At 37.3% G+C, this 22,947-nt stretch overlaps 1 long non-coding RNA gene across 1 annotated transcript in view; it reads left to right on the top strand.

The window, feature by feature from the left end:
* The window catches only part of LOC138149814 (uncharacterized), a 96,872-nt gene extending 75,005 nt beyond the window's left edge, over positions 1-21,867 (top strand). The window contains exons 2-3 of the long non-coding RNA XR_011165420.1: positions 14,235-14,471; positions 21,650-21,867. This is a non-coding gene — a long non-coding RNA (uncharacterized lncRNA). The remainder of the gene's footprint in view (positions 1-14,234; positions 14,472-21,649) is intronic.
* The last annotated feature ends 1,080 nt before the right edge of the window (positions 21,868-22,947 follow it).

The raw sequence follows: 22,947 nt of genomic DNA on the forward strand, positions 1-22,947 counted from the left end.
CTTCTTCTTCTTCTTCTTCTTCTTCTTCTTCTTCTTCTTCTTCTTCTCTGTCTGTCTCTCTGTCTCTGTCTCTCATAAAAATTGGGTGGTTAGGCCTTTCCCACAAAGTGAAAACCCATGGCAACTTATCGCTGAATGTTGATTTACTGTTCATGTGTGAACAAATAAATTCCCCAGAAATCTATTGTTTCTAGCAGAGTGCACACAGCTTGTGTCTCTGCAGCTGTGTGGTGTGTGGATGAGGTCATCCCCATTAAAGAGCCAGCCATGTCTGTAGGCCTGCTGCCGAAAACCTCCAGACAGCCTGGAACAGGAAGGGAAAAAAATATGCGTGGAGGATTGAACAAGACGTTTTTGATTATGATAAAATTTCTTATTTTTGCATGCCTTAGGGTTTTTTTTAATGTGTTGTTGAAAAACAGCCTCATCTCCAGCTTTTCAGAGGTCTTTATTTACTGAATGAAGCCCATATTAATATAAATTAGCAAATGTGAAAAGCATCTTCTAGCCCTTCTTAGATAAGGGATCCAGTACCCTTTTGTGCCCCACAACCAGATTGTAAATGATTAATAAGTGGATTGAATTGGAACATAAGGGTTCAATGTCTACAGATGTACTTTGCCTTGCATAATAGATGTGTGCATGCCTGAAAAGTAGAATTGTACACTGAATTGTTTTAATGATGATCATATTTTAAACATATGAGGGGCCCTGGCTTTTAAAAAAAAGAATATATGGTAAATGGTTTTTTTTAAGTGACTGTTCAGTCACTTTTTTTCTAAGATCATATCTTTTTCTTATATTTCATAATTTATCAAAAAGAGGCATATGCTTAAGAATTATTTGCCTGGGTGCTCCTCCTTAGAGGTCCTGGGGAAATCTAGGAAAAACGAGCATGGTTAATTGCATTGGTTAAAAAGCATAGGCATTGCTCAGCTTCTAGAGTCAAATGGTCAGTCCACCTCAGTGAGTGGTAAGGAAATGGGGAAGAAGAAGCCACAGAGAAATGTACTTGGAGGTAGCCAGGTGGCACGGTGAATAGAGTATTGGCCCTGGAGTCAGGAGGACCTGAGTTTAAATCTGACCTCAGACACTTGATACACTTTCTAGCTGTGTGACCTTGGGCAAGTCAATTAACCCCAATTGCCCTGCCCTCTCCCCTCCAAAAAAAAAAAAAAAGAAAATATAGAAAATGACTTCTAGTTAAAATGTGAAAGGTCCTAGAGGAACTGAGTTCTGCGTATATGCCCCATCAAAGGTCCACAAGGCCTGACATGGAACAGTGAATGATCAAGAGGCCAAAGAGAAACACCGGTCCAGTCCTCCATCCGGTCTAGGACTGTGCGAGAAGGTAGCCAGAAGCCTGTGGATGGTCAGTGAGGAGATATGCCAGGAAAGACAGAAGACAGCAGGAGCTCTTCTAAAATGGAACCTGAAACCAGCAGGATCTCAGACCTAGTCTGTCAAGTCAGCAAACATTTATTAAATGCCCACTGTGTGCCAAGCACTGTGCTTCTTGGCAACTATCCCAGTAGCAATGGGGCATAGAGCCGTCCACTGTAGGTCATTGTGCAGTGTCCTCTTGGGGGAATGCGAGAAGCCTGACTCCAGCTCTCTGGAAGGGGTCTTAGTAAGAGACAGGACAGTCTACGTGTTGAGGGAGGGAGTGGAGGTCAGGAGGCAGCTTCCAGCACAATATCCAATGTCCAACTGAGGACTGTCAATCCCACAGCAGGGGATAGAGCGAATTCCCAATTCTGGATTGTATGAAGAGGAGACAGAGATGGGGCTGAGACAAAAATATTGAGTAAAGTATTAGCAAAGGGGCCACATATTAAAAGTTATATGTTATGACCTGGTTGGATTTATACCATGACATCAGGATGGGTTAATAGTAGGGAAAATGTGAACATGATAGAATGTACTAATAACAAACCCCATAAATAGCATATGAACAGTTGGGCTTGCGTGTTAATAGAAGGTCAGGTCAGTCTGTTGCTTGAGCTTGAAAGTTCTGAATTGTAATAGGGTTAAAGTTGACTGTATATCTGTACTATATCTGGCACCAAATAGTGAGGCAGTAGGAGGCTGAGGTCATCAGGCTAAGGTGGGACAAAATGGTCTAGTTTGGGAATGGAGAAGGTCAAAGCTCCCCTGCCAATCAATATTAGATTTAGGTCATGGGTAATCAGTGCACATTTATCCTAGGAGAGATAGTGAGACTCTGTCTTTGGGTTTTTTTTTTTTTTGCACTATTTTTTTTGGAGGGGGGAAGGTAGGGCAATTGCGGTTAAGTGACTTGCCCAAGGTCACATGGCTAGTTTTGTGTTAAGTATCTGAGGTCGGATTTGGACTCAGGTCCTCTTGACTCTAGGGCAGGTGCTTTATTCATTACACCACCTAGCTGCCCCTGAGACTGTCTTAATCAACCAAAAACCAATGAACAAAATAAGCCCAACCTAGCACATTTTCATATCAATAGATGCAGAAAAAACTAATAACACAACCTTTTGACAAAACACAACAGTCCTTTCTCAAAAAAATAAAGCAAACCTAAAAGTTTAGCAATAAGTAGATCTTTCTTTAGAATGGCAAATAGTATCTATCTAAATTGAAGAGCTAACATTATCTGTAATGGAGAAATGCTAGAGACTTTTCCAGTAAGCTCTATGGTAAAGCACAGATGTCCACTGTCACCTTTGTTAATCGATACAGTTCTAGAAATGCTAGTTATAACAATAAGACAAGAAAAAGATACTGAGGAAATAAGCATATATAAGAAGAAACAAAATGATCTCTTCTTGAAGATATGATGGTTTACTTAGAAAATACTAGAGATTTAATAAAAATTAATTAAAATAACAAACAACTTAAAAAATAGCAGGACATAAAATTAACCCGTAAAAGAATCTGCCTTTCTACATATTATTGACAAAACCCAGCTGCAAGAGGGAGGGTAAAATATCATTTAATATAGCCACAGAATATATAAAATATCTGTGAGTCTAGTTACAATGATACACATAGGAATTATACGAATTACAATGACCAAACACTTTGAAGAAATAAAGAGTTTGAGAGATAGTGAATGCTCATGGTGATCTAGTGCCAGACAGATCAGATACAAAAGATTACTTTATAGAACCAGGGGAATTATAAAATTCACATGAAAGAATAAAAAGTCAAGAACGTCAAGAGAGATGAAGATTAAAAAGTGACATCAATTCCCTTGGTTATCAGACCTCTTTACCAGAAAGATCAACCACAAAGATTTCCTCCCCCAGTTAACTGCTTTCTAAATCTAAACACATTGAATATGCGTGTGTAAAAACTTTTCAATTTTGTATTATCAAAATTGTTCGTTTTGTCTTTTATAACTAACTATATCATGTTTGGTCAAGAACTCTGCCCTATCCTTAATTGTGAAAGATATCTCCTCCCATTACGTCATTTCTTTATGATATGACCTTTTATATCTGTAACAGAAGGAGTATGCTTAGATTTTCCCTTCCTGCTGGCTTCTACGCATGTGGATATTCCCTGCCTGGTTCCAATCCAAAAACATAGAACTTTGGGAATAAATTTTTGGCCGTGAGTACTCAGGGTCCGGGTTCATGTTGGCCAGTCCCTAATAGAATTTTATAATCTTGCTGATGATGTGCTTATAGCCTGAAATATTTTCTCCATTTTTCCAAATACTTAAATCCTTCAAGATACAGTACCAAGACCCATTTTCTCTCTGAAGCTTTGCCTGACGACTCCTTTTCCATAATAAAGTCCTTTCTTTGAATTCCTAAAGTGTTTTGGCTCTGTACTATACATTTACTACTTAATTATATAAACTATGCACTAATTAGTTCATATATTTAAACCTTATTTAGCCAATTAGATCATAAAATTCTTGAGGACAGGGACTGGTAGTCTTATACCATTTTCTATATCCCCTACAACTTCCATGCTGGGCACATAATTGGCACTCAATCTTTGGCTGATTTTTGTGGTGGTCTGACAAGTATATGTCAACTTTATTTTTCTCCCAGCTGTCTAGGGGAATTTATTCTTCAGGGGACTTAAAGGAAGGGTTTGACAGCTGTATTTCTTCATTCCAATGGCCTTTTGGCTCAAGGATTTACTTGCTACCTCAGATATATATATGTATATATATATAGTGTGTATGTGTGTATTATATATACATGTGTATAATGTATATGTGTGTATATGTGTATTATACACACACACACACACACACACACACAAAATATACACATTCACACACACATTTCTTTCCCCTTCCTTGAAGGATCTGTTTATGTTCATGTTATTTTTTTTTCCTGGGAATATGGAGGTGAGTCTGTCATCCAGCCAGCAAGTGCTGGAACAGAGTTTTTAGTCACTCTTGCTTCTTTCTGGCACTGTTATCTTGAGTGCTAACAGCTAGTAGAGAATTGTTAGAACAGTAAGAAATTGTGAGAATCTTCATTGAATAGTTGGAGAGAGTAAGACTGGATTTAAATGGTTGTAACAAAATTGAGCTGAAATTTGAGTCTTATTCACCAAAGCTTGTGAAGACTGCTGCTGGAAAGACTAGGGCTGCCATACAATTTGGCTGCAATAAATTCAGGCTCCTGAAGTCTTTGGGCTATCCTGCTGGGCTCTATGTAGGCCGTGTGTGTGTGTGTGTGTGTGTGTGTGTGTGTGTGTGTGTGGTCTTTGTAAAGTGACAGGTGTGTTCCCTGTGTTGCCCGTACTGTTTTAACCCAAGTGGTGTTTCAGAATGAAGATCAATGCCACAATGGAAAAGTGTTCTTTCACTGCCCAAGAGAACTGCTGTCTTTGTATTTAAAGGCCTCCCTAAAGCTTCAGGAAAGATGTTGCGTTGATGCTTGGAGCATAGAGATATTGGAATACTTGTTTTCCTGGCAACAAGCAATATTATCTCATGCATTTCAATTATGCTGTCTTGTTTGGGACTTTTTTGGAGTGTCTAAGGTCTTCTATATTTCGTTCTAAATAAATGGTAGAAAAATTCTTTGGGCTAGGATTTGTGGAAATATTCCAACTACAAGGGAGTAAAAGCAAAATTGGTTTTATTAGGAGGCATTTCTAGACAATCACCTACTATATTCAGTTGCATGACAGCCAAAGAAATTTTACTAGCCTCCAAAAATGAATCTCTAAAATAGTATTGTGCTTCTATTCCAAGCTTATTCTCTCTGTATTCTCCTAATTGTTCTAATGTTTCCTAATACCCAATAACGTCCCCCCCCATTTATATAATCCATCTTGGAAATTTTATTCTGTTCTTATTGATCAATAGTTACAGTTGATGGATCTATCTGAGTTTTCTCTGCATGTTATTTATGGTTTATGTGTCCTGCACAGACGTATGCAATCTTATGTTAATTGATGTTGGGAAAACGCAAAGTTAGGTGAATCATGGTGCAGAAGGCATTTAGTTCCAGAGGAACAACGTCTGTGCATATGCACTAAGAAATGTGGCTAACGGCAAAGTCGCTGCTGCTAAGGTGAGTTAATGCCTCTGGGGTCAGGCAGTAACTCAGGTTGGATTATAATGTATTAGTGACTCCGGTGCAAAATGCTGTTGCTTAGGCTAGTGTGTTACATTCATACGATGATAATGCATAAGATATTTTTATCTATTTAAAAAATTTCTCTGCTCAATTAATTCTTTTAAAGGCCATCTTTTATCTGTCTCTGTGTTCTTTGAACCTCGTCCCATGCCCTATGTCACTTAGCACAAGATTGCCCATAATGTTGTTAATATTAACACCATTATTATTAATGCTGTCTCATATAGAAAATGATCTGATCACAAGCCAGGCTGGAGAGAGTGATTACTACAAGCTCTTCACTCATTAAAACAAAAAACTGATTAATTCTCTGTGCAGGCTATTCGATTAGGTTTTGAGGGAGAAGCAAAATTTATATGACATACTCCCTGTCTAGTAGCCTGTAGATGGTGCAATGGTTAGAATGCTGGGCCTGGAGTCAGAAAGACCTGAGTTCAAAGATGACCTCAATCACTTAGTGGCTGTGGCAAGTCGCTTAACCTCTACCTGTCTTAGTTTTGTTCACTGTAAAATGGAGAGAGAGAGATCATAGCATCTACCTTCCAGGGTTGATGTGAGAATCAAATGGGATAATATTTGTAAAGAGCTTAGCAGAGTGTCCAGAATATAGTAGGCACTTAATAAATACTCGCTTCCCTTTGTCTAATAGCAAGATAAACCACAAACACAGAGCCATGCTATACAGTACCGTATAAATAGCAGGCCCCAAATAGATGTTTATTGAACTCAATTGCTTGTTAACTTTACAATGCCATATGATAAGTACTTTGTAGTTGTTCACGCGTGTCCGACTCTTTGTGACCCAATTGGGGGTTTTCTTGGCAAAGATACTGGAGTGGTTTGGTAATTCCTTCTCCAGCTCATTTTACAGATGAGGAAACTGAAGCAAATAGGGTTAAGTGACTTGCTTAGGGTCACACAGCTAACTGTCTGAGTCCGTATTTGAACTCAGGAAGATGAGTCTTCCTGACTCCAGGCCTGACCCTGTTCCAACCAGATGCTTGAGAGAATTGCAAATTAAAGCTCAATGTGAAGATGTTTAAGGGCAGGGGTGCAAAGCAACCAATTCAACAGTCTGATTGTGAAATTTTCACTATAAACATTTACCCCAATGAAATTCACTAAAGCTGCAAAGCAGGGTTGGATGAATTGTTTTGTTGATAGTTTAGATTTAAGAATGTGATGCAGAAAATAATGCAGATTAAATTTAAAAGTTTGCTGAGCTTTTGAGACCTGGTTGCTATTTATCAACATATCCTTGTAAGTGGAATGGTCATACTGACAGGAGGAAGCAAGGAAGTCTTCATGGAGGTCGTGGCATTGAAATGAAGCTTTGAAGTGGTAGAGGATATTCTATGCATTCTAGGGAACAGGCATGTCCAGAGTATAAAGGATAAGTTCTTGGGGGTATAGAGAGTGAGCAGAGAGGGGGTACTTTCTATAGGAAGTCCCCCCAAATCCTGTGTATTGCTAGTGTCTTGCATTTCAGAAATTACTTGGCATGCAGTTCACATTTAGTTTTTACATGTATATTGTTTCCCCTCAATAGAATGTAAGCTCTTTGAGAATTGGGACTGCCTGACTTTTGAGTTTCTCTCCCCCATACCTAGCATAGTTCCTGGCCCACACAAGTTGCTTAATAAATGCTTGTTGAAAGCATGACCCCAAAGAAGAGAAATGAGAAGATACCCCTATCCCTTTCCTTTGCAGAAGTGGGAGGTCCATTGTTTTGGAACTTTATATATATTTTTCAGATTTTGGGGGAATACATGTTTCAGTTTTGTTGATTTTTTTCCTTAAAATTATTATTTGCTAAATAAGATGACCTTGAGGTAGGTAGGAGGAGGAGAGAGATCCAGGGTGAAATACTGGTGATAAAAAGATACAATTTATCTAAAAAATAAATGCTTCTGCGTCTGCCAGCCGCACCGCGCCTTCCCGGCCTGCCTATGAGCAGGCAGTTTTCAGAGAAAGAAATTAGATATCTATAAGCACATGAAGAAATGCTCTAAATCACTATTGATTAGAGAAATGCAAATCAAAACAACTCTGAGGTACCACATCTCACCAGTCAGATTGGCTAAGATGACAAAACAGGAAAATGACAAATGCTGGAGAGGATGTGGGCAAATTGGAACACTAATGCATTGCTGGTGGAGTTGTGAACTGATCCAGCCTTTCTGGAGAGCAATCTGGAATTATGCCGAAAGGGCTATAAATACTTTCATACCCTTTGATCCAGCAATACCACTCCTAGGGTTATATCCCAAAGAGATCATAGAAATGGGAGAAAGATCCATATGTACAAAAATGTGTATAGCAGCTCTTTTTGTGGTGGCAAAGAATTGGAAATTAAGGGGGTGCCCATCAATTGGGTAATAGCTGAACAAATTATAATATATACATGTTATGGAATACTATTGTGCTACAAGAAACAAGGAGCAGATGGACTTCATATTTACCTGGAGAGGATTAAAAGAACTGATGCTGAGTGAGAAGAGTAGAACCAGGAAAAATTTGTACACAATTACAGACACAACGTATGTGTGATGACCAACTTTGAAAGACTGGACTCTTCTCAGCAATGCAGGGATATAAGTCAATCCCAAAAGACTCATGATGGAGAGAAATATGTGCATCCAGAGAAAGAACTAGAAAGAACTAAGTTTATATCCAGGTGGAAGCAAAATACCTGATCTTTTTCCTTCTCTTATTTGGTTTTATGTCCTCTTTACCATTTTTCATTGCATGTGATACAATCCGTCCTTATAACCTGACTAATGTATAATGTGAAAGTATTTATAGATCCTATACTTGACTATATGCAGCCATGGCGGGGAGGGGGACAAAATGTGAAACTCAAGGAATTGTTGAATTCAATCCTGTAAACTAAAAGGAAACAAACAAATTAATTAAAATTAAAAAAGGGAAAAAATAAATGCTTGATGAATTAAACTGAATTGAATTGAAAAGTAAAAAATGGCATTAAGATTTTGACCCCATGAGACTGGGAGAATTGTGAGGTCACAGCCTGAAATGGTAAAGTGGAAGAATAAGTGGGGTTAGGGAGAAAGAAAACAATCCTAGTTATGAACAAATTGAGTTTAGGATCTGAGTGGGACAACCAGCATGAAATATCTTTGGGCAGGAGCTCAGAATACAAGGCATGCTGGGAAATAGAGCCTAACAGGAAGTCAACAGTGTCAAATGCAACAGAACATGGACTGAGAAAAAGACCATTGAATTTGGTGCCTGGGAGGTCATTGGCAATCTTTAAGAAGACAATCTCTGTTGAACGGTGTGGGGGAAGCTAGATTGTGAGAGACTGGGAATGAGTGTGTAGCGAAAAATTGGAAAAGTGTGGTATTAAAGGCCATTCTAAATAAGTGTAGTGGTGAATTAGAGAAGAGAGGCAGCTGGATGGGACCAAGGGGGGGCTTTTTTGGATTGAGAAGAGCTTTATATTTGGAGGATGAGGGCAAGGGGTAAATGGGAACAGATGCTGAAGGTACATGAAGGAAAGGGGATTTTTTTTTAGAATCTGAATTTTCTGCAAGTTTCCTTCTATATTTCAATGGTAAGTTTCTGCAGCGTGTCCATGACATGTAGCTGATGTTTGCTTCCCTGGTGCATCCTTCAGGGTGTTGGCTGGAGGGAAAGTTTGCCCAGCTGACAAGGCTATATCCAATAACATAAAACTAGCAGAATCATAGAATAGGTTTTCTATTCTAATCCTCTCCACAGCTGAGGAGGGATTCTCTCTCTACTTCCCTAAGTGACAAGCTCATTTCTACATAAAGATCTTTAGTGGGTAGGAAGCCACCAAAGCAGCCCATTATTTTTGGATAGCTCTAATTACTATCCCTCCCCCCAAATATGGAATGGAAATTTGTCCTCAGCAGCTCCGGCTGGCCCTCAAACTCAGCTGCTTCCCAGAATCAAAGTCACTTCATCCAGGTTCTCCAAATCATTCTGTCCAGCCTTGGGCGGGGGGGAGTGGGGAGGGCTTTCCTCTTCAGCCTCCCCAGAGGCAGCAGCTTCTGCCTCCAAGAAGATCTGACTCTCCCTCTCTGGGGCTTTTCCTCATATACACACAACATTAGCTTCCTGTTTCAGCCAACTCCTTCCTGTTATGTCACCTACAGGGGTTCATACCTTCTGTTTCTTTAACACAGGATTGATTAATTACTAAGTGCCAAGTACCCGTTACCTTTGCCAGTACAAAGGGATCCTCAAATTCAAATTACCTTGCCATTACAAATACCCAGTGTTCTGCCCAGTAGGGCCAGGCTAAACAGGTCTCTTCCACACAATATCCTTTAAGTACTTAAAGACAGCTATTATATCCTATTAAATCTTTTATTCTCTAAACATCTGCAGTTCTTCTCATATGATTTTTTAGTTCTAACTACGATTGATGGGTAACCATCCTAGTTCCTGTCTTCTGTTAATGTGAATCTTAGGAGTCTCCACAATTTGCATCTAGCCTATCTTTCTAGACTTCTCTCACATGATTTCCCTTCTCTCCCTGCATTTCAGGACTAGTAGCTATTTCTTGTACTTAATATTCCATGATATCACTCAATCCATCTCTACTCAGAGATGCGCTGGTAACTAACAAACTGGATCTCCTAAAACATGGCTTCTTGGTTCAATTGTGTCTTGACTCCTCGTGATCCTGTGTGATTTTTTTTCTTGGCAAAGATACTGGAGTGTTTTGCTATTTTCTTCTCCAGCTCATTGAACAACTGAAGGACAAAGGCAAACAGGGTTAAGTGACTTGCCCAGGGTCATACAGCTAGTACATGTCTGAGGCAGAATTTGAACTCAGATCTTCCTGACTTCAGGCCTGTGCCACCCACCTACCTGGTCTACCTCCTAAAGCACAGAACACACTTTTAAGTTTAATGTACATTATTAACACTTTCTCCATCACTACACAATCAACAAAACAATGAATCAAGTCCTGATTTGTAACATTTGCCTCCGAGGTGTAAATGTTCACAATGAAAAATTAACAATGGATTCTGGGTAGCAAGTTTATTAGCTGAATCCCGCTTACCCCTTCTGTGGAATATACTCCCTTTTTATCTCCAAATCTTTTTCCTGCAAGGCTTAGCTCAGTTCCCTCCTCCCCTCCCCTCCCTTCTCTTCTTCTCTCCTCTCTCTTTTCCCTCTCCTCTCCCTCTCTTCTTTCCTCCTCCTCCCAACCTCTGTGCAGCTCTCCCTGATTTCTCCAATTGTTAGTGCTTTCTACCTCATGAATTACCTTGCATTCATTTCTCTCTGTGCCTATTAGATCTGACAAGGACAATATAAACCTCCTTTTTTGTTCTTTGTAACCCTGCACCTAACAGAGTGACTCATACACAGTGCTGGACACATAGTAGGCACTTAATAAATGCTTATTGAATTGAATTGAGTTTTGTTGAATGGCATTGATTTGAACCATTGATTTTTTTCCTGTCTACACTATATTACCCAGACCCAATTATTATATATTAATATGTAATAATATATTACATTATATATTAATAATACAATATGTTAAGCCAGCTAGTACCCAGACCTGATTATAATATTCAGATGTAGTCTGACCAGGGCAGAGTGCAACCATGTGCTTGGTATTGTATTTGTGTGGTGTAATCTTAAAAAATCTGGATGACATCAAGAGAGACCTGAGGTTAATATCTGCCTCCTACACTGTCTAATTTACCATATGTGATCATAATCAAGTTACATAAACCTTTCTCTCTCACCTGTAAAATAGGAATAATAAAATCAGTAGTACTTAAGTTTAGTTTAAGATATTGCATGTAAAATGCTCATGTAAATATCAGCTATTTTAATTTTTGACGATGCAGCCTAAGATCACAGGATTTTGGATACCTCGTCTCACTTTTGAAACATTCAGTTTTCTGTCACCTAAAACCCACAGCACTTTTTCAAAAGCCTTTTGTTTTGCAACATTCTGTACTTTGACCTTTGAGTTTCCAAACCAAGTTGGGATTTTGCATTTATCCTCATTGTATTTCATCTTATTAGATTTGCTCACTGTTTTAACCTGAAAGTATCTTTTTGAATACTCATCCTGTTGCATAATTTGTTGAATACTGATCCTGTTGTATAATTTGTTGACTCTTTCTGCTGATTTTGTTTCATCTGAAAATTTGATCAGGTTCATTATGACTTCATCTAAATGATTGATAAAAATGCCACTTAGTCCATTCCCAATTTACAAATTGGCATTATCGTCCACTTTATGTCTCTGTAACTGCTCCACAAAGGTATCAGGTCAGGATTTGGCAAGGAATTTGCTATAACTCATGTATGCTATGTCTATGGCTTTTACCTGATCAACTAAACTAGTAACTTGGTTGAAAAAGGAATTCGGGCTAGGCTGACATGATTTGTTCTTGAGGTAACCATAATGTCTCTTAGAGATCATTGCTTCTCTGCCAAAATGCACATAAGCCATCCTCTTATTTATCTATTTTTAATTGATGTCTTTTTGTTTTTCCACTAATTATTTGCCAATACAACACACACACACACACACACGCACACACACAGCTTTCTCTCTTCTAATGAAGAGAAGCAATTAAGCCTAGTCAACAAACACAGTAGCCCTGGCAGTACACACAACATCCCACAATTTTAGACCCCTGCCTTTCAACAGAGAAGAGGGATTTGTGTTTCATCATCTGTTTTCTTAGGCTAAGCCTGATTATAATTAGAATTAGGTAGTTTTAAAAAATGTTTTCAGGGTGACTGGTTGATTTAAACGTTAGATGGCTTTTTAATATTTTCATTTCTATTATTGCAAATGGATATGCTGTTCTCCTGGTTCTGTTTATTTACTTTGCCTCTGTTCATGTAAGTCTTTCCATATTTCTCCTAATTCTTCACATTCATTATTTGTTATGACACAATATATAATTCATTGTATTCATGTCCCACAGTTTGTTGAACATTTACTGAACTGGTGAGTGTCAATATTTTGATTGATGACTTTCCGGTGTTTGGCTGCCAAAAAAATATGGATATAAATATTTTTATACAATGCATATAATTCATATTTCACATGCATGAAATATAGATACATATATGCATATGTGTATCAGATATATCTGTTTCTATCTATCTATCTATCTATCTATCTATCTATCTATCTATCTATCTATCTATCTATCTATCTATGTTTAATAGCTAGCTACATGAAATACTTGCAGAAGAATAGAAAAGAAATATAAACCAACTGTAAACTGATGACATCTCTTGATTTCCCCATATTCTTTCAAGACTCAGTTCAAATCCACTTTCTTCAAGACTCCTTTCCTGATTCCCCCTACTGCTAGTACCTTTGCCAGAGATCACCTCCCATTTATACTGCACATATCTTGTGTGTTCATAGTTGTTTGTATGTGAGCAGACATTAGAATGTGAGCTCCTTGTAGTCAGGAGCTATGGTTTTGCCTTCCTTTGCATTTCTCTTGCTTAGTACAGTTCCTGACACGTATAGGCATTTAATAAATGTTTGTTGACTGACTGTCTGGGAGATCCTGGCCTCTCATGAAAGGAGGCAGGCCCTTTTTTATCATCTTTGGTTTGTTATGTTCCTCACCCCAATGCCCCAGATATATATATATATATATATATATATATATATACATATATATATCTTATTATATATGTATATAATATATATAATTTATATATATATATATAATTTAAGACTTAGGATTTGGCTTGTGGCAGGGTTTCCTCGTAAGGGCAGGGTTAGGAGTAGAAAGGTACTCAGTATATATATAATATGAATCAGGTATTCAGAAGACTCACAGGAGGGCATTGACAGAAAGATTTAAAACAGGATTCTTTAAGAACTTATAACCACAGTTACACTCTCCTCAGGTTTCTGATACTTAAAACTCAGCAGAATGTAAAGTAGGACTACTAAATAAGCACTATTTCATTATACAACAGCTCTATACTCTTCCCTCAAAATCCATGTTTGCTGGCCAGCCAGGCCAGGGCTTGAGTTCATTCTCTTTTCATTTATGTCCAATGCAGAAACATTCTTCCCCTCTCCTCCCAAGCAGTTCCACCTGATGGATCCAGGATGTCGGGATATCTCAAAATCACAGGGTCACCATCAAGCCTGGATCATCATGAAACTGAGATTCAATCACCCACAAAGGGGAAGAACCGTAGGTCTAGATCCAGTCTCAGGCTTGCTCAAATAAGCAAGTGAGTTTAGCTTTTTTTGTGCTCGTGGCTGGAGTTATCTGGGTTGGAGAAAAGGCTGGAGCTTCCCTTCCTCCCATTTCTTGTTCGATGAGGCTTGGAAGCTTTTATTAGGAGATTTGGATACTCAAGGAACTATGAGAATGGCCAGTTTTTCCAGATGTGTTCTACCTGTGTTACATTACCTGGACTTGTCAGTGTTTAAGAAGGCCCAGAAATAGCCGAGGTTGACGAATGCCAAGGATAACATAAGGAATTCTTTGAGTTATGCTAAGACAAAGTGAAAGATGAAAGAAGAGATAGAAACACTGCTTAGGACATTTGAGATGAGGATAAAGTGACAGAAAGAACGAAGAACTAGGCACCCACCTTCTCTTTTGCTTCTGTTTTCTCTTTCAGGTAGAATGATTTTCTGACTATAGAAGATGGAACAAAAATGATTAACAAGGGACTGAAACAACATAAAACAAATGAAGAATCCTTAAGAGCCTTCAAATAATGACACAACTTTAATGATACACAAACTTTATAAAGTTTCAAAGAAAGGAGTTTCCAAAAGAATGGAAAAGATTCCACCCAATACAAATGACCAGGAAGATATCTCTTGGAGAGAATGGTGTATTGCAAGCATCAAAGGTATTTTTGATGAAAATTTAATAATGGAAGAAGCAAGCTTACATGGATGATTTTCTACAATATACCATGTCTTTGTGGTCTTTTAAACCTTTATGAAGATTTGAGAATATAATCTCTTGCAGTGTTTAATTTTTTATTGATTTAAAAATGATTTGAGTAGAATAAAATAGAGCTTTGTGGCCTCCTCCCAAACAAAGTAAACATATATTAAAATTAAGATAAAAATCTCTAATAAATGTGACTACATAGTCAACTTTGTTTAGGAATTTGCTGAGTATAGACCTCAAGTGTAAAAAATAAGAATAAATAAAGTATAGAGGTATATGTTTGTCTGAAGCATTCGCTAGCATCACACAAGATGTTCTGTATTATGGTCCAAACAAAAGAAGTATTCCTTATGGATAGGGAGGTGCCTATATACCCCACGATCCCAGGATATATAGTGAATTCATTGAGCCCTGGAATATCTTACTACTTCTTTGATGAAATACATAACAATGCAAGAGATTGTTCATGTTCTTGATCCATAAAGTGGATGAAAAATGTATGTTGCCCAGACCATGGCACTTATCTCTTAACAGTGTTACTATGTTTTATCAAATTATGGAACTCTACAATCTAGGAAGACTCAGAATTAAAGTAACTGGAAATGCAGTGAAAAATGCACGGTGAATGTAACTTAGCTGCACCATGTCTTACAATGGGTGTAAGAAGTGGAATAGGGGCAGCTAAGGGGTGCAGTCGATAGAGTGCTGGTCTTAGAGTCAGGAAGACTCACCTTTCTAAGTTCAAATCTGACCTCAGACATTTAACTAGTTATGTGACCTTGGGTCAAGTTACTTAACTCTTTATTAAAATAGATTACCTCTATTTCCTTATTTGTAAGATGAGCTAGGAAAGGAAATAGCAAACAACTCCAATATCTCTGCCAAGAAAACCCCAAATGGGGTCCTGGAGAGTCAGACACTATTGAAATAACTGCATAACAACAACATGAACAAAGAAGTGGAATAATAGACATTATAGAATATATGCATGATTAGAAAATTTAGGTGATCAGTTATATATCAAGAGTGAAAAATGCCTTAAATGCTGCACTGGAAGCCCTGAGAGCCTAAAGGCCAGAGGAAGGTCTTTGGTATGTTGGGCGGTTCATTTCAGGAGGATTTATGGAAAAATATGAAATGAGAATCCTATAGCATGAGAAGTTATTGAGGTCCTTCGAATCTGTATGGAGTATTCGTATTAGTGAATTCACAAATCTAGCAGAATACCAATGTAGACATAGAGAGAGGAAGACAAATATGAAAACAGAGGGTAAGAAACTTTTCTTGAATAAGTGGTATTGTAGTAAAAGAAAGAAATAATGGTAGTAAACAAAGTAACTATACTGAAGTGTCACAGATTAAAAAATTAGAAAAAGAAAATCTAATGTCATTTTGTCTTCATTTAAACTTATTGTCTGGTGATGCAATGATGAGCTCATTGCTCTGGGCACATTTATAACCAGATTAAGATGACCAGTACATTGTCCCAGGGCATTTTTATTTAGTTATTTAATTTTAAAGTATATCATATTTTTACCTCAATTACACATTAAAACAATTTTTAAACTTAAAAAAGTTTAAGTTCTAAATTCTACCCCTGCCTTCCTTCCTCCCTCCCCTCTCCCCTTTCTGAGATGGTAAATAATCAGATATAGGTTATACATGTGCAATCACATAAAACATTTTCATATTACTTATTCTGTACAGTAAGACTTGAATAAAAGAAAAAGAATGAAAGTGAAAAATAGCATGCTTATGTCTGTGTTCAAATAATATCAATTCTTTCTCTGGAGGCAGATAGTTTGCTTAATCATCAGTCCTTTGGGATTTTCTTAGATCCTCGTATTTCTGACAATAGCTAAGTTGTTCACAGTTCTTCATTGAACAATATTGCTGCTGCTGTTTATAATGTTCTCCTGGTTCTGTTCTCTTCACTTTACATCATTTCATGTAAGTCTTTTGAGGTTTTTCTGAAATTGGCAGTGATATTTAAAGACAATAATTTAACATAATTTCTTCTTAAGAAAAAACCCTTAAGTTTAGCATGCACCTAATAAGAATAATAATTAAAATATGAATTAGTTAATAGGAACAGTTTGTAGAAATCTAATAGAAAATCTAATGAGAAATTAATAGAAATCAGTTAAAATGCTTTGACCCTTTATTATTCATGAGCACAATAGGAACACTTCCTTAGCCCCCTCAACTATGTCTTCCTTACTCCTTAAAGTATTTATTTTCATATCATGAATTGCAAAATCAACACGAGAACACATTTTCTGATGTTTACCAGAGACACCAAAATTGCTAGCTATGCATATTCAGTTTCCTTTCAATAATCCCAGACTCTTTTGCTAGATCTCAGGGAGTCCGAGGTCAGATGTGTTTTGAAGTTAGTGTGTATGTATAATAGCTAAGTTTTGCTTATTTTTGAATCCTTAGCAGACTACATATTCTAGATAAGTAAAATTTATATTAAAATTATTTATGTATTTCTTTTATCTGTAATGATATAACATCCAGAATTTTATGGTATACCCCTTGACAGCCATCGCCCTAATAGATCTATGCCTATGATCCTTTAAAATCTTGAGGATGTGTTAAATGCTTATTGAATGAGTGATGCTAAGAAAATTAGATAGGCTATTTTTTTCACTCCCTGAGTGATCTATAACCCCTTCAAGACTACGTTTTATTCTAGAGAGTACAGGGATAAAACCAGGGGCACTTAAGAGATGCATTCTTACAGAATAGCTGCCATGGAACCCAACACATCTCTCAGAAACAGATTGCTCTATGAGACTGATGATGTGTCCTGTTCAGATCATCAGGTTCAGGATTTGACCTTATATTGGTTGGCTTTCATAGCATAGTGGTTTGGGGGTAGGAAGGGGAAAAAAGTATTACTACTTAATTCATTTAATACTTTTTGAAGTATTTCCATCATTCTTCCCCTCCCTCCATTACACCTTTGCTCCTCTTTCCGATAATTACATTTTTTTGGTTTTTTCACAGCTGGCTTTATTGCATATCATTGCAGCATGGTCTAGTAGAAAGCAGATTGAGTTTGGGGTCAGAGCACCTGGCTTTGGCTTCAGGGTTTGAATCTCAGTTATGTTTACTTTCTGTGTGACCTTGGGCTAATTGCGCAAGATCTCTGGATCTTGGCTTTCTCATCTATAAAATGAGGTGGTTGAGCAAGTTGTTTTCTAAGGTCCTTTAAATCAGAATATCATTTTAGTAGATATTACAACACTATATGGCTAAGAGACTGAAGACTTTAGGGGCACAGATGGCACTGTCTTGCCAGTTGAAGGTAGCATCTTTATAAAATAAAGGGAAATATTAGAAATGAATAGCTAATTGAAAATATGACATCTGAAAACAGAACCTGGATTACAAACTAGAGGAAAGGCAGGCTTGTAGCATTAGGTAAAGTACTTCTAACAAGAACCAGTAAAATATATGTGTCTGGAGACTTTCAGATTTGATGTAGTGGATTAAGCAATTAATGGAGAGAGTACCAGAAGAGAGGGTGCATGTATGTAAAAAGTAGGGTATACAGAGCAACAGGTATACAGAGGAAGAAGAATGTCAGTGAAAGGATCAGTCATTAACAGGACAAATTCTCTAAAAAACAGAGTATTAATATAACTTTTGTGCCCAAATGTCTTTAAACAAGTATGCATATGCAGAGTAGCAGCAATAAACCAGACAAGCTAGAGTTCTTAATGCAGTTAAATTCAGTCTCAGAGGTATCATCAAGAATTGGGCTCATGAGGGGTGGCCAGGTGGCTCAGTGAGTAAGAGCACTGCTTCCAGTGTCGGGATGACCTGGGGATCAAATCTGGGCTCAGATACTTAGCACCACACCCAGAAATAACTGGCCGTGTAACCTTGAGCAAGTTATTTAACCCTGATTGCTTTAAGAAAAAAAAAAAGAATTGGGCTCACGATTGGAATATGGCCATCAAAAGAGATACTTTTAAAAATAAACTGGTTAGAACTTGTATTTGAAACATAGTAGCCATAGACTACCAGCGTTGTAGAGGAGATCCTGGATCTCATCTGGTTCAGTTTAGATCATTGGTTCTTAACATAAGCTCTGAGAACTTGTTTTCTAACATTTTGATAAAAGTATTTTAATGTAATGGGTGTCATTTCTAATCCTAAGAATTTTATTTTATGCATTTAAAAACATGATTCTGAGAATTAGTCCATATATTTCATCAGGTTGCCAAAGGGGTCCAGGACGCAAAAAATGATTAACTCCTGTGTAAAAATGAGAAATGGCTTAGAACTTTGAGGCTTATGATCATCACTTAAATATACATTTAGGAGATTCAGAAGACACTAGGCAACTATAGAAATTAACAAACGTCAACCAAATGGAATAGTCTTATGCTGTTTATCTGATGTGATGTTTTGTATTACATAAAATACATGTTTTGCATTAATAGCTCCTCCACTGAGAGTTGGCTGAAACCAAGATTGTATCCTGTATAATAAATTGCAGACTCTAGATAATAACTTCTATAAGAAAAGAAAATATTAAAAGAAGAACCTGGTATGCTATTAAGACATAGGCAAGAATTTTTGTACCCTTAAAATGAGCTTGTTTCCAGACAAGTTCACAAACTAACTGACATGGCATTAATTTTTATGTTTCCTATATTAAATCTACAAATTAATGCAAGCATCACAATATAGTAATCATTTCCTGTGATTTAGTTTACTCTCATTTATCTTATAAGCAGTTATATTTTTTAAATTAAATAAAAATTAATAGTTTAAATATAAAGGAAAATAGAATCTCCTTGTATATGAAGGAGATCTTTCTTTCCCATAAGGAAATCTGCAAATCAAAGGTAGTTATCATATAAGACTTTATAAGCCTTAGTGGAGGGAGAAGCCATATTGTGCTGGGATTATTGCTACTGGTTAAACCAGTCAAGAGACAGAAATGATGATAAATTTAGAAAACCTTACAAATCCAGTATAGAGTCATAACAGAGCAGTCACAGAGGCTTCAACTATCCAGGCACATGCTCATTTTCTCTCTCTCTGCTAAAAACAGAGCACCTAATACATTTTTCATTTGCCTTAATGATAATTTCATTCTTCAAAAGGTGAAGGAAGAAACCTAATTTGGTCAAGTAAAGAAGAACTGGTTACAAAATTCAAAATGATGTGATCCTGGGAGGAAGGAGTCATTCACTTTAGACTTCATGATAGATAAGAGAAGAGAGTTAGGCATAATTGGATATGCATCCTTGATTTTCAGAAAGCAACTCTCAGAATTTAGAAAAAAGAATAGGTGGGATCCAATGGTCTAAATTTTTGTAGGGGAATACAATCCAAGAGAAATGGGATGGTCTTAGGAATGAAATTCCTACTATCCAAACACCACAAAATTTCTACAAGGAAGAGAAAGGTGAAATGTTTAAGGAAAACAACACAGGTGAATAAGAAACTCTTCAACCAGCCTGAATTTTAAAATGACATGTACAGAAGCTCTATGGCAAAGATCAGGGGAACTAAGAATAAATATAAAAGAGTAACACCATCCTATAAAAAGTGTTATCAGGGATGCCAAAGCTTAGAATGAGCTGGGGCTGGTGATGGATGTTAAGGACAACAGCGTAGAGGTTTGAGAGTAATCTTGAGAGCTAGGGAGAGACCAAAGAAAGAATGAGGCTATTGCTTGATGTAGGAGTTTTAATGATAATGGGTGACAGAGGGAAGGCAGAGCTGCTATACTCACTTGGCTTCTGGCTTTCCTACCAAGGAGAGCAGCCTTCAGACTAGGAAGGATAGAATAAAAACATTTAATTCAGAGCTAAAAATCTAAGATAAGTGATAAGATAGTAAGAGGGTACATGGCTCGCTCTATTAAGTTCAAGTTCCTAGGTTCCTAATGATCTGTCTCCTAGGATACTGAAAAAACTGGCAGACATGATTTTTGAGCTGCTATTGATGATAATAAAATCATTTAAACATTCTCCATTTAAACCATGTAGAATGAGAGAGGTGTTATATATAGGCAAATGTTCCAGTTTTTTTTTTTTTAAAAAGGAATAAAGGTAGAATTTTTCAAACTACAAACTGGTGGGCTCAACTTCAATTCCTGGCAAAAATCAAGAACAAAATTAAAGGTGACTTGTCATTCACACAAACAAAATCAATGCAGATAGAATAAAAAAAGAAGTGAGTGGGAAGAAATTTTTTTTGCTTCAAATATTTCTGATAAAATCCTGATCTCCATGGTATATGGGAATTATAAAGATATGAGAATAAGAACAATGTGCCAATAATTAAGAAGCCAAAGCATATGAACAGCTTACAAAAGAATTGCAAACAACTTAACATCTATATGTAAATGCTGCAGATAATCAATAATAACAGCAATACAAATTAAAAGCAATTCTGAGGTTTCACCTAGTAGCGATCAAGTTGGCAAAGAAGATAATAGAGAAAAATAATTTTAGGGTGATTGTGGGACATTAAGTATGTTAATGCGCTGTTGGAGGAGTTATGATTTAATCCAACCTTTTTGGAAATCAATTTGGAATTATGGGAAAAAAATCATGGCACTCTTCATATTCTTTGATTGAGATATCACTACTGGTCATGTATCTCTAGGAATCCAAATACAGATAGAAAGGTCCCATGTTTGTAGTACACACACATCTAACTGTATAATAGATATGGGATTTTTAGATTTTTTATTTTTTAGGTTTGATATTGTGCTCACTATTAAACCTGAGGATGTGTTTTAAGTATCCTCATTTTCCACATGATACTAGAGGACCAATGATGAAGCATGTTATCCGCCTCCCGACAGAGGGTGGTAGACTCAGGGTTCAGAATGGGACATATATATTTCACTTCCTTCTGCCATGTGATGCTGCTATTTACTGCAGCTGTTTCTTACCAGTTTTCCTCTGTCTCGCTAATCGTGACCGATTTCCATTCCAATCACTGTGCCTCAGAATGCTAGATGTCTTGTTCCACCAGTTTCCTAGGAGCGGTGCCCATTTGTGACACCCACCTAGTTCTCATCAGTGGCTACTCCTTTTAGCAACCTGACCAGCTCTAACCAATCCTTTCCCTGTTTCCTGTCATCTACAGGTAGATATGAACTGATGTTGACCGCCTACTATCCACTTTCACCCTGCCCCAGAGGGTTTTTTCTCTCTTGGGAATATTATGAAACAACAGGTATCCTGTATTCCAGTGTCTAGGTTCTGACCCAGAGGTAAGTATATGTGATTACGCTAATGGCCAGTCAAAGAAGCAATGCTTAGGGGCATTGTAGGGGTGGAGGGCTTTGTTTTACATGGTCTTACATAGGCGACCTAGCTATAGAATCACCCAGAGATGTCATTTCATAATAGCCTTTCCTAGCTGGATAGTTAAGTAGGGCAAGGTCATAGTTCTTGCATAATCTAGCATAATCAAATCATATACCTTGATTTCCTAAGGTTATTCAAGTTTCATCAACCTTATTTTGTAGATTGTAGCTTATTTGTAGTCCAAAGTGTGGCCTTGGTTGATCTCTTTGAGCATCTAATTTACATATGCAATGGTTTTTTGTGTTAGTAGTCTTACCCGTGCAAATAAAGAATGATATAATAATAATAGATTGCATTTATATATAGCACTTTAAGTTTTGGAAATTGCTTTACAAATATCATCTCGTTTGATCCTTACAACAACCCTTTGAGGTGTTATTATTTTCCATTTTATAGATGAGGAAATTGGGATTAAGAAATTAAATGACTTGCTCAGGGTCACATAATTAGTGACTTTGTAAGGTGGGATTTGAACTGAGATCTTCGTGACTCTCAAACCAGCAAGTTCTTCTTCCTCAGTGTGCATGCTTCCTAACTGCCTCAGTGGGGGCAGTGAACTAAGGTATGGAGTTTAAGGGAGCAGAGTAGCAGAGGGTGATTAAGAAACTTGCTCGTATTCCCCATTATTCTGCATTAGCAGAAGGTGGATTTGAATGAATTCCATATGAAATAGGTAGAAAATCAACTTCCTCATAATGTTTGGAAGCAGGCAGGGTGATTGTGGAAAGGCACTGTTTCCTCTCACTTCTTATGTGAATGTTTTCTCTATTTTCATGGGTAGTTTTGCTTGATATTGTGGGGGTCCACATATTCCTCCTAGAAGACTGGCATCATGGTAGTATCACCAGTCTTTTTTATTTAGGGATACAGAAGTGATTGATAATGAGACTTGGGCTAACGTTATCCATAAAATGGAATCTGCCAGTCATGAAAAAGTGCCCATAGACTTGGATGTCTTGTGCCAAAGACCCCTGGCATTGCATTTCCAGAAGCCCAGAAATTTCTGGTTCAACCTTGGCAATGTCAGGCAGTTGTGTCCAATAAGGTCCCTTTGGTGATGAGTTAAAAGACTGA

The sequence above is a fragment of the Petaurus breviceps genome, unplaced genomic scaffold (assembly GCF_028583685.1).
Source record: "Petaurus breviceps papuanus isolate PSGF00001 unplaced genomic scaffold, PetGlider_PUasm1.0 90849, whole genome shotgun sequence".
Lineage (NCBI taxonomy): Eukaryota > Metazoa > Chordata > Mammalia > Diprotodontia > Petauridae > Petaurus > Petaurus breviceps.